This window comes from Arctopsyche grandis, unplaced genomic scaffold (assembly GCF_051622035.1).
Source record: "Arctopsyche grandis isolate Sample6627 unplaced genomic scaffold, ASM5162203v2 HiC_scaffold_120, whole genome shotgun sequence".
Classification (NCBI taxonomy): Eukaryota; Metazoa; Arthropoda; class Insecta; order Trichoptera; family Hydropsychidae; genus Arctopsyche; species Arctopsyche grandis.
In genome coordinates this window covers 51,773-62,675 of record NW_027518466.1, presented here as the reverse complement: position 1 = coordinate 62,675, position 10,903 = coordinate 51,773, and the positions used below count along the sequence as shown (strand labels likewise).

At 34.1% G+C, this 10,903-nt stretch overlaps 1 non-coding gene across 1 annotated transcript; it reads left to right on the top strand.

Moving 5' to 3' along the window:
- Nucleotides 1-10,356: 10,356 nt before the first annotated feature.
- Nucleotides 10,357-10,428, top strand: TRNAE-UUC (transfer RNA glutamic acid (anticodon UUC)). The gene has a single exon. It is a non-coding gene; the product is annotated as a tRNA-Glu (tRNA).
- The last annotated feature ends 475 nt before the right edge of the window (nt 10,429-10,903 follow it).

Below are 10,903 nucleotides of genomic sequence, written 5' to 3'. Positions count from 1 at the left end.
CTAAAATTAGTACACACTTTCTGGCAGAAAAAGGGTACCAAAGTACATTCCGTTACATTTCGATTAAAGCTCCCACGTGTTATATTACATTCCAAAAATAAACTGCCTGTTCTCATACATTACTCTGTTTTTCCTGTTTGGCTTCCTTAACTTTCACTCTCCTGAGAAGTGCCAACTTCTCATGGAAAGTATCAATTCTACGACTTTCTTTTAATAAAAGTTCCTTATCACAGTTGTTTTTTAGACGGCCTTTCAGCATATAACTCAATAACTTGTCCTTCCAATCAACTTCCGTTTCCATTGCTTTAAAAATTCTAATGATGTTATCAAGGTACTCATACCTATGAACATCCATGGCTTTACAATCCGTTACCCAATGCCTATAATTATCTGGTGCGATTTCGTTACATAACAAACACTTATCTTTAAAATCTTCTTTAATTTCGCCTCTACCAACCAACTGGAACCTGTTAGGCTGAGTCCCAGTCCTTACTTCTAAAATCAACCTAAAACCATTCATAGTCTCCGCTTTAAGAGAATTTTTCAAAACTTCTCTACCACAACCTAATTGCAATTCATCACGTAATACACCAATTTTACTAACAGGATTTAAGCGTTTCTTCGAGCTAAACAAGGTACTTATCTGCTCTTTCACACTTCTCCTCGAATCCAAAGTAATCTTATTTCTTTTGCTGAAACGGTAAGCTTCGTTGAGCCAGGTCAACTTGCAAGACCTCGGGTTACGCCAATTCTTTATCCATCCATTCGAATTTATCAATTTTAAAATAGGACCATTAGAGCTCCTCCAATCTATAAGACTTTTCTGTTGCCTATACCTACCAAGTTCTTCAAAAGTTGTCATACCAAATTCTTTATAAACTTCTATCCGACAGAACTTACTCCATTTCAGAACTTTTCCAATAGCTTTATTAACAATACTTTTGATTCCGGATAAATAGGAATACCTATGTCCGAAAATTTCTATACCATACGTTAATCTGGGGATCAAAACAGCTTTTATCAACATCATCTTAAAAGTAACCGGAATCTTAGCGGCTGCTAAAGTTCTACTCATAACATTCAAAGTTGCTATACCTTTCGGAATTCTAAATTTAGCCATTTGACTGAAATCCATTCTATTGTTTAATTGTACACCAAGGTAGGTATAATTCTCAACACTAGGCACTACTTTATCATAAAGTTTAACTTCACACGGGGCAGTCCCTACCGGAAAAACCATAACACCACACTTACCAACATTAGCTTCCATACAATTCACTTCCATCCAATCACCAAGTCTAAGCATTTTATCATTAATATCTGCAGCAGTTTTACCAACAATGATAGTATCATCAGCAAAACAAATTCCAGGAATTTTATAATTAGTTCTAGGAATCAGAACACCAGGAATTTTATCCAAAAGGTCATCAATAAAAATATCAAACAACAAAGGAGATGTCGGGCAACCTTGTCTAACACCTCTCTTATAAGAGAACGTCGACGATACTGTTGAATTAACACGGACACAAAGCTCAGTACTACTATAAGCACTCCTAATACAATTGATAAATTTAGGCCCCAGACCTTTTTCATGAAGTTTGTTAAATAAAAGTTGATGAGAAACCAGATCATAAGCCTTCTTAAAATCAATAAATCCCAACCAAGTCTGTCTAGAATCTAAAGTCCTTCTTTGAACAATTTCAATAACAGATGCTGCAGCACCAAGACCCTGTTCACCACCAATAAAACCAATTTGTTCACTTCTAATAATTTTAAATTCTTTATTCAACACAGCCAACCTGTCAGCAATTACTTTCAAATAGACTTTAGACAACGTATTAATCAAGGTTATACCTCTATAGTTATCAGTATCCTCAGGATCATCTTTCTTAAACAACATAACAACGACATTTTGCTTCCACTGACTCGGGGTAAACCCATTACTAAAACAAAAATTAGACATTTTCAAGATAGCTTTACTCATACTTTTCTCACATCTCAGATCACCACTAACCAATTTATACAGTTCACAAGGAATCCCATCCAGGCTAGTAGCTTTATTATTTTGCAATCTGCACAAGATTTCTCTAATTTCACTCCAAGTAATACTTCTATCAGACGCAGTAGACAGTTCAGTAACACATTCCGACACAACAACTATGGGGTGCTCAACATTTTCAACTTCAGCCAACTTACTTAAATGGTTCCTAAAAACTTCTGCTTTCTTACTATCAGACGATTCCAAAATCTTTGTATCTTTGTCAAGCAGAGGGGAGCTCTTCTGAGCAGAGCGCCCCAAACCTGACATTTGTTTAATCCATTTCCAAGCATCACGATAATTAGCATTTTCCAAAAACTCACAACCTTTCTTAATATAGTTCAAATACCTTTTCTTTTGACTTTTCCTAATAACTTCCTGAATCAATTTATTCATACTTTTAACCTCTTCATGACTAGAAAGAGTCTTTCTCAATTCAACCAACTTACGAATCTTCCTATGGGGTCTTAACTCCCTAACTTTGTAGGCCTTAATAACTTTAGAATTGTTTAACATCCTATTCATTTCAGAATGGAAAGACGTAAACATTTCTTGGCCATCTATCATATCTGCATCATTAACTGCAAGCGGGGTTCTAAGAATTCTTCTCTTAACTTTGTGTTCACTAAGCCTTACGCGATCAAAATCTAACCTTCTACACACTTTAACTTCTTTTACAGGCCACTTCAAAATTGTTTTAACAGGATAATGATCAGACACTCTCCAATCTTTCAAATACACTTCACTAACTACTAGGGCATTATCATTAGAAACTGAAAAATCAATGATCCTATCAGTTTCACTGCCTTTTACACAACGACTTCCACCGTGAACCGTACCTTTAAAGTAACACAACACATTTTCTTCCTCAAGAGAATTCTTAAAATCCTTTTTCGTAGTATTCCAATCACCAATAATAACAGTCTTTTTTTTGCTCGAAAGTAGATTTCTCATCTTCCTCAATTGATTCTCCTTCTCGCCGGTAATCGGTACATAATTATTCACTAATTTAATAGTTTCCTTTTCTTTTCCATTTAGACTTATCACAAGATAATAATTATTCAAAATCTCGATAGTATAATTCCCAAGCAATTCTTCTCTAATAGCTATCAACAAACCATTCTCGCCTCTAACATCAGTTGAAAATTGTTCAATTATATTATAACCAGAAAACCAAAACCTACTACTGAATTCCGTTCTATGAGTTTCCTGAATCATAAGGATATCAGGCTTATCCAACGCCACAAGCTCAGACAATTCAATAATCTTATTGTTAATACTGTTAATATTTAAGGTCACAATACTTAATTCATCCCAGACTACCGGAGCTCTATGACGAACACTCACTACTCTAGTTAATTTGCAACTAGTAAACTTCTCAAAAGACTCCCCAATTCGCATAACTTTCTTTACATTCTTCTTCGACAGAACAATTTCAGTGAAATTTGTATTACCACTTTTTCTACTAACACGAGTACTACTATCAATTTCTTTAAATCGTCTTAACAATTCCGCCAATATTATAGGGGCAGCACAAGTCCTAAACCGTAACGTATTGGCTCTTTTCAATTTCAACCTTTCTATCTTAACTTTTTTAACACGGGCTCTTTCTTCTCTAGACACTCCCGAAGTAACAGCGCTAGAAATCGGTACAGTAACATCGCTATCAACTAAAACACTCAAAAGAGGCTGATCCTCAATTATCAAAACCGGGGCATCAACTTCCACTAAAACCTTCGCAGGAGAACTACTAACAAGGACCTGGACTTTACCCGGGGGATCCATGACCTTCCTCATACCAACAGGAAACATTCTATCAAAGGCGCTAACAACAGGGCTTTTCAAGGGCATTACAGATTTCTCAGCAATACCAACAGATGACTTCAGGACAACCGCACTACACTTGACTTTATTAGACAACTTTACAACAGGAACGGGGACAACACCAGTGCATTTTGCCTTATTCACAGGCTCTTTTAAAGGAACAGAAACAGAAACACAACAATTCTTTTTGCTTAACACAGGGAAAACAAGCTTCTTTTGTGATGCAACGACAGCTTTCTGGGTACGAACACTATCGGGGTCTACCTCATCACTCTCAGAAATGTGCTTATACTCAATGTCATTACTTTCTAAATTTTTGCCACAACTCTCTTCATCACTTTCAGAAATGTGCTTATACTCAATATCATTCTTTTCCAAAACTCCAACACAATTAGCGTCCACAAGGACAGAATCTGCCCATTGAATTTCAAATTTCCTCCTTGTAACTTTTTCTTTATGCGCATCAATAAGACTTTTAATAACAGGCCTATTGAGAACAGACTTCTTCGCAATAATTGCAGCTCTTTTATTTCTCAACAAAGCCGGGTCTAAATCTTCACTAGGATTCTTTCTTTTGACTAAAATTTTCTTAACAGCAAAACCACCAGGGACTGCAACTGCTTCTTTAACCGACTGAAAACCAACATTACTTTTCCAAGACGACAGTTTAGTTACACTATGTGAGCCAACTCTTACTTCTACCCCATTTTTAACACTTTCTTTTACCTCACCTACAACTGAATTTTTCCAATTCCCACAAACCTCGATTCCAGACGTCTCTGACCTTTGCCATACCATTTTCGAAGACTCACTTTTTCTGCCCGGGGAACGTCTCAGGGCCACAGAAGGCTTAACAAAACTACTTTCTACACTATTCAAAACGATTTCCGCAGCTTTTTTAAGACCAACGGTCACAGACACCTTATTTTTAAAATTTTTCACCCTTCGTACAAAACGAATAGTACTACCAAGCGGTCTCCCTACTGGGGACTTTCTTATACGACTACAGTTCGAAATGGTACTTTGACAGCCTACCATACTTCTTGCACTTGACAATATATTTCTACCAAGGACAAATTTTTCACCCCTCACCAAACCAGAATTGCCCAATAAAATTTTAACTCTACCAACAAAATCTCCTTTCACAAATTTTTCCTTCCTCAGGAAACCTGAAGAGAAAAAACATTTTCCAACAAACACTTTCTGACACAAATACTTAGAGATTTTATACAGAAAATTTTTCCTTTTACTTTTCAACAGAACCGACCGAACACTAACCTTCACACGTCCACAATATATCATAGAGTTCACTTCAGGGCTAAACGACCACATACTTATCACAGGGGGAGCAATTATCCCCTACACTCGAGCTATCCAACAAAATAATACCAGTATTCACATGGACAATAAATAAACCCCACACAACCTTACAATAGAAGATCTGGGAATACCAAAACGTTACAAAAATAGCATACCAATACCTACTAAAACAATAAATAATTTTTTTAAACACAACCAGCACTAATTTTGTCTGTCTTACAAACTCTTTCCCTACTAATCTTCCCTTTCCAAAACACTTCTCCTCTCTTTTCGTGAAAATTTTTATTAAAATTTTTAAATAGTCGACAAATAGAAACTTAAATAAGTTTGATACAGAAAACGATACAAAAGTACCATACCAACACTTACTGGAACAATAAACAATTTTATTAAACACAACTACTACTAAATCTGTTTGTCTTACAAACTCTTCACCTACTGAACTTCTCTTTCCAAAACACTTCTCCTCTCTTTTCGTGAAAATTTTTATTAAAATTTTTAAATAGTCGACAAATAGAAACTTTAATAGATTCAATACAATAAAAAGACAGTAATTAGCTATACACACAACAAAAACCCGAACACAATATCTAAAAAGCATGAAGAACATACGTTCTACATACTTAATACAAAACATTTTCATAACAAATACATTTTCACGGAAAACATCTCTACAAAATTTGCAGAAAGTCCGAGCAGGCCAAAACACGTGATCACATAAAGGATAAATCCTCCACTGGATACACATTACAACAACAATTCCAATACGTAGTGGCAAAAACACCACCGCCAAACTTTTCCTTAAAAAAGGAACATTCCAAAACAGGACAATATTGAGCTGGGAGACGACCAGCTCGGACAATAACATGGCAAGGATCAATGAGGAACTTGCTCCCAAAGTCCCACCTGGGATGCGACCCCGTGATTCCGCCGTCTCTAGTATTTCGTTAGATTCTGGCTGAACAAAAATAATTTTTGTCCTGCGCATTTGAAAATCGAAAAAGAAGGAATAAACTTAAGTAAATACGCATGTTTACATCTAAAAAAATGTTGAATTTATTTAAGCTGTAGTTGTTAATACTTGTTAGTTTTCTTCGTGTGTTTCTCTGTAACCCGGTCGGGGAACCGCCGCATGTTTACATCTAACTCACGCTCTATTAAATAAATTTGATTTGTTGAAATAGTATTAATAGTAAGAGTTTGAGGTAAACATGGGTATTTATTTAAGTATAATATATATATCCAACTTCCCCCGCATCAAAGCAAACTCTTACTGAGCTATGTTAATTGCTTTTAGATCGGAGTGATTAATTTTAAATTTGTTCCCTGATTCATGTTTAACGATATAAGAATCGTTTCCTACGTCATGCGTTACTACTCCTCTTTCTTGAAATCTGTCATACGATTTCCCTTTTGTCTTCAAATTTTCCTTATTGGCAATTCTTACTTGCTGCCCTACAATAAATTTTTCTCTTTTTCTTCTTCTAAATTGTCCTTCATATTTTTCCGTAGTTTTATTTATCTTTTCCTGTATATTTTCGTCGCCTTTTACTGCTTCCTCAGGTGTCATTCCAATTCCTGAATGTAGCGTATTGTTGTAAGCATTCTCAATCATATTAAGTCTTTCTTCAATATTCTTATTTAACTCTTTACTTTTCGCCAATCCATCCCTGATGGTTCTTATTGCTCTTTCCACTCTTCCGTTTGATTGATGCTTTTCCACACTTGTCAAATGCTGCACTATGTTCAGATCTGTGCAGAAATTTAAAAATTCTTTCGCCACAAATTCTTTTGCATTATCTGTATTTAATTCTTTTGGAGTCCCTACTTCTTTAAATATGCTTCTCAAAGCCATTAAAATATCTTTCGTCGTTCTCGATTTTAACACTTTTATTTTCATCTTCCTTGTATAGTAATCTATAAATACAAGTACTGTACTATCTTTTTCACTTATTTTCATAATGTCTATTGCTGTTTTTTCCAATGGTTCCGATGTGTTTACAAATTCACATCCTCCTCCTAATTTTCGACTATTCTTACTACATATTTCACATGAGCTGATAACCTTCTCAATCAGCTGATTTACTTTCGGCCACTTGAAACGTTTTTCTAATTCATATTTAACTGGCACTATTCCTCTATGGATCAATTTTTCATGTATGCTCCTAATTATTTTAATTTTATTTTCCTCGTTCATTTCATCTTGTTTTTCTTCCTTGTCATTTTCATCATTTTCGTATATCCTACTTAGCGCATCTGCTGTAATTAGTGTTTCTCCTTTCTTATAAGTTATATCAAAGTCATAATCTTGGATTCTTTCAATCCATCTACACATTCTTTTGTTCCCAAAATCCCCTTTCTGTTTAATCGCTTCTAATGCGATGTGATCGGTAATTAAACTAAAGCTTCTACCTCTTAATTGGTAGTCAAAGTGCTCTATTCCCCAGACCACAGCTAAAAATTCTTTTTCTGTAATTCCATAATTCTTTTCTGCGCTTGTCAATTTCCTAGACGCTAATCGTATTGGTACTAATTTTCCATTGTTATCTTTTTGAAATAATGCTGCTCCTAAACCTGTATCTGAAGCATCTGTCTCTAATATAAACTTTTTATCGTAATCTGGTAAGTATAGGCATACTTCTTCCATTAGATTATCTTTTAATTTCAAAAAACTATTTTCCATTTCATTCGTCCATTCAAATTTTGCATATTTCCCTGTTTTTTCGTATAATGGTATTGCAATTCTGCTCATATCTTTTATAAATGCTGAAAAGAAATTCATCTTTCCTAAAAATCTCCTTAAACTTTTTGTATCCGTTGGTCTCGGATAGTTCATTATATCTGTTCTTGATTCTTCTGTTAATTTCTGGGTTTTCCCATTTACTACTATTCCTAAAAGTTTAATCTTGTTTTTGGCTAATTGTAATTTCTTCGTGTTTATACACAAATTATTCTCTTCCAATCTTTTGAAAACTTCAAATGCTAATTTATCATGTGTTTCTTGTGTTTTACCATGTACAACAATATCATCAAGGTATACTTCAACACCTTTTCCACTCATATCTCCTAATAATTTGTCCATTGTCTTTTGGAAAATGCTTGGTGCATTTTTATATCCCATAGGCATTCTATTCCATTCATATAATCTGTTATCAAATTTGAATGCAGTCTTATATCTATCTTCTTTCTTTACTTCTATCTGGAAATAACCATCTTTTAAATCGATCACTGTAAAAACAGTTGATCCTTGTAATTTTTCTATTAAGTCATTCATTATTGGTGTAGGGTAATCTTCTTTTATAACAAGCTCATTTAATGCTATCAAGTTAGTACACACTCTAACTGTGCCATCTGGCTTTTCCACTGGGCGTACTGGACTTCTCCATTCTGATGTTGATCTGCTTATTATTCCGCACTGTTCTAATTTATCTAATTGTATTTTAGTTTTTTCAATCATACTTTGTTCTACTCTTCTCTGTCCTGGTACGCATACTCTTTTCCCTTCTGGTGTATTAATTTCACAAACACCCAGCTTACATGGATCTCTAATTTTTAGATCATTATTTGTAGCTTGTGGGTATCTTTTTATTATTTTCTGTAACAATTCACTTTCTTCTTTATTCACTTCTTCGTGATCCATGCTGTGCTTCTTCTTCTCATTCAGCAATATTTCTTTTTCTACTCTCTTATTCACATCTTTGTGATCCATGCTGTGCTTCTTCTTCTCATTCAGCAATATCTTCTTCTTTTCTCTCATTTTCACTTCTTTGTGATCCATACCAATCATATTGACAGGTAATACCTCCTCTTCTTTGAGGGCTTCTTTTATTTTCACGTCTTTGTGATCCATACCTATCATATTGACAGGTAATACCTCCTCTTCTTTGAGGGCTTCTTTTTGCTTATGTGTTGCTCTTTTCTTTCTATCCATTCTTTCAACAATCTTCTTAAGCCATATCCAGTGTGGCATACTTCTAGGTCTTCTTTTCATCCTTTCCACAACTTCTTCTTTTTCATTTCCTTCATTCATCCCATCAATTATTTCGGATGTTTTTATCTCGCTGTATTCCTCAAGCAATGCTTCTACTAATAGTAGATTAAATCGAGTGTACTCTCCTAAAGTTAACTCTCCCTGGTAAAACTGTTCGTATGTTTCAAGATTGTTTTCTTCTGAACCAAATTCTATTATATATTCCAATTTAAAAATTTTCCATGACAGATTTTCTTTCTGAATTTTCATAAACCAGCGAATTACAGAATCTGAGGATCCCCGAACAAACCAATTAATCTGTTCATTGTCTCCTTTAATCTTTCGTGATTTCATATAGCTTTCTGCTTTCCATAGTTCTGCTAGGGCATCATTAACTCCTTTTCGGCGTGCTCTCGTATCGGGTACCAAGTAAGAGTTTGAGGTAAACATGGGTATTTATTTAAGTATAATATATATATCCAACTTTAATTAAAAACCCCTTTTTATCTAATAGGTCTTCAGACAGCAACATAATTTACAAAAAACTGTTAAATAAAAAAAATGGGCAAAGGTCTCTTAAACCCTTTTTATCTAATAGGTCTTCAGACAGCAACATAATTTACAAAAAACTGTTGAATAAAAAAAATGGGCAAAGGACTCTTTCCTTATACCTTGATCCTTAAGTATTTATTTAAATTAGAGGTTGCTTTTATACATTAAATAGGCTTATTCGGTGATCTTAACGATCATGTAACCTGTATTAAAACAACTCTATGTTTACCACCGTTTCATTCAGGCTATAGCTTAAACATACCACAAAGGCTTCGGTTCTTGCCTCTTTCTTCGAAGTCTTTTTTACTTTTAGGATTTAGAGCTTCCCAGTGAGCAGCCACACAGTGGCATTCACCACCGAAATTAAGAATTTGTACAAGTCAATAAGGGTGTAACCTGCTAGGATTTACTCCAGACTTAGTCTTGGTCAAGGTACCTGCCGTTTAACTGTTATATTTATGTAAAAAACAATTCGATCTTTTAGCTTCTTTTACTTCTATACATTTAGACATAACGAGCATCATTTCTTATATGTGCATAGGTCGGCACCAAAGACTTGTTTAATGACGTTCTTTTAGATTTAAAAAATGTCAATTGCAAACTTGTCTCTGTTTTTATACAGTGAATAATTAAATCATTATTTTTCTTTACATCCCGATTGGTCCAATGGTTAGGATTTTAGATTTTCACTCTAAAGGTCAGGGTTCGATTCCCTGATTGGGAACTTTTTTATAAAACTTGATTTAAAAGCAACTTAAGTTTGAGAGCTAAAAAATTAATTACTTTTTACTTGTGACATAAATATTCAAGGGAAGTTATATATCTTCTGCCTTAATAATAAAGGCGTTAATATTTTCTACTCCTTTAATGGTTAAAATTGATTTATAAAAAGAAGGATATATTATTGTAAATAAAATTTAATGACATAGGAGTAACTAAAACAATTATTGTTACTACTTAAAATATTTATTGACATTAGGGGTATTAATCTTGACCGATTATAACAATTATAATTAAATAAATACCCATGTTTTTCTCAAACTTTTACTTAAAATAATAAAGGCTATCATCAAAAAGTTAAGAAAGGCGACTAATAGATATAGTTGATACGACTATAAAGATAACCCAGTTTTTATTTTATTAAACAAAAAAGTGGAATTAGCGTATTTATTTATAAAAGTTTTTCATCTATTTAATTG